Here is a 1775-nt window from a genome sequence, read left to right as displayed (position 1 = left end):
AAAAACCAAAAAAAAAAAAAAAAAATGGGAAGGTTATTTACTTTTTTGCCTCCTATTAACCGTCCTAACCTATCTGATATGAATACCTAGGAGCCTTCTCTTTGCTATTACGGGAGAATGTGAAAGAGCAAGAGGGGGCATTGAAAACTTCTGGAATTTCTTTCTGTGTCTTTGTGCTGCAGTTTGAAGAATGGCTCATTCTAAGAGAGGTTAATTTTTTTTTTTTAAAGCAGCTTTTATGATGGCATCTGGGTATTTATTTGCTTTAATGGTTTGACTATTGTCTGCACTTTTTAAAGACCCTTTAAAGACTTAGGATTATGGTATTGGAAACTAGTCAGCTCCTTTATTTTTGTGGCATTACCTGTATTACTACCAAACCAGAGATCTACTTCCAGGGTCATTTACGTCCTGCTTTGGAAAACCTTTAGTCTGGAGGCAGCATCCTGGGACTGCAGAACTCTGGGTGAAGGTTGCTGCGGTCCCTTTAAGCGTCCTGTGGGCGTGCAGAGGGCCATTGAGGGTGTTGCAGGGCAACTCTTGACAGTGGTGCTTCTGTCCCTGCTCCCCCCCCCCCCCAGGGGGCGGTTCCCAGCAGCTGACTTGCCAGTGCAGCTGCCTCCCTATGGCTACCGGGTATTCCTGCTGATCATGCACGGATTTTAGGGCCCGACCTTTCCCTGCTAGGGTATCCTAAGTATCAGACTACCGAAAGGGGGCAAGCATCCCGTGCTGGTCCCGAAGTCCTGGTGTACGTACCTCAGGGGACTTAACAGTCCGGGAAGGAGGGAAAGCAATGCAGGCTGCAGTGTGCTAAAGCTGGGGCATCAGCTCTACCTCCGGGTGGTGCCAGCAGCCCTGGAGTGTTTGTTTGGATGTGTTGTGTTTAAGTCGTGCTGATGACCTGGCTTTCCCCAGCCTAGTTCCTGTTTGGAGTGAAGAGGGGATTGGTTTTTACCTGAGTTTAACCTGATGGGGCAGAATGGGTGGAACTGAATCTAGTGCTCTGGACCTTGGGTTCTTAGCTTGGAATTTGGAGACCTGGCTAGCCTCCTGCATGAGTAAGCTTTAGGTTTTCAGTCTCCTTGGTAGTGTTGAGCAGTAATTCTCAAAGTTGACCTAATTCTCAGCGGCTTCAGCTCTCCATCTCCCAGAGGCCTGTGTTGGGATCCAGTACCCCTTTTGGAAACATTGACAGCGATCATACAGGGAGAGTCCTGCTGATAGAATAGCATCATATAAATGGTACAGCTCTTTACCTGCCTCAGAATAAGTAAAGCAACTATGACTGAAGGTTAGTGAGATAACTTGCTAGAGAAGCAGTTCAATGCAGAGTACACAAGCAAGATATTTAATGTTTATTACTGGAGACATCTGGAGGCAGTGAAGGTGTGTATTTGTTAGAGGGAAAGTATTATCGGTTTTTTTTTTTTTTTTTTTTTTTGGTTTTTCGAGACAGGGTTTCTCTGTGGCTTTGGAGCCTGTCCTGGAACTAGCTCTGTAGACCAGGCTGAGTATTATCGTTTTTGTTACTTCCACATAGATGAGATTCTTTTGGACATTGGACAAGTAATAATAATCTTAAATATTCTATGACAGTTACATAATTTTTACTTTTTTTTAGTCCATGTGCCCTTCATAGATGTGGTTTGAGTAAAGATCTATAAACATATATTCATTATTTCGTTTTATAATTACTGTCTTTTTAAAAAATGAGTATCATTGCATGTCAGTGATCATTTAAAAGGCTTAATTGTTTTTTTTTTTTTTTTTTT

General features: G+C 43.0%; 1 protein-coding gene across 3 annotated transcripts in view; it reads left to right on the top strand.

The window, feature by feature from the left end:
* Ckap5 (cytoskeleton associated protein 5) overlaps nucleotides 1-1775 on the top strand; it is a 97114-nt gene that overhangs the window by 12826 nt on the left and 82513 nt on the right. Inside the window, exon 1 of one of the 3 annotated variants that reach the window (XM_026787680.1) lies at nucleotides 681-751. The exons of the other annotated variants lie outside the window; for them this stretch is intronic. The gene's annotated coding sequence lies outside the window, so the exon portion shown is untranslated. Of the gene's footprint in view, nucleotides 1-680; nucleotides 752-1775 lie in introns of those variants that run through there. 3 annotated transcript variants of the gene reach the window in all.

The sequence above is a fragment of the Microtus ochrogaster genome (assembly GCF_000317375.1).
Source record: "Microtus ochrogaster isolate Prairie Vole_2 chromosome 14 unlocalized genomic scaffold, MicOch1.0 chr14_random_1, whole genome shotgun sequence".
Taxonomy (NCBI): domain Eukaryota; kingdom Metazoa; phylum Chordata; class Mammalia; order Rodentia; family Cricetidae; genus Microtus; species Microtus ochrogaster.
The sequence above is the reverse complement of the archived record's forward strand: the minus strand, read 5'-3'. Positions and strand labels throughout refer to the sequence as shown.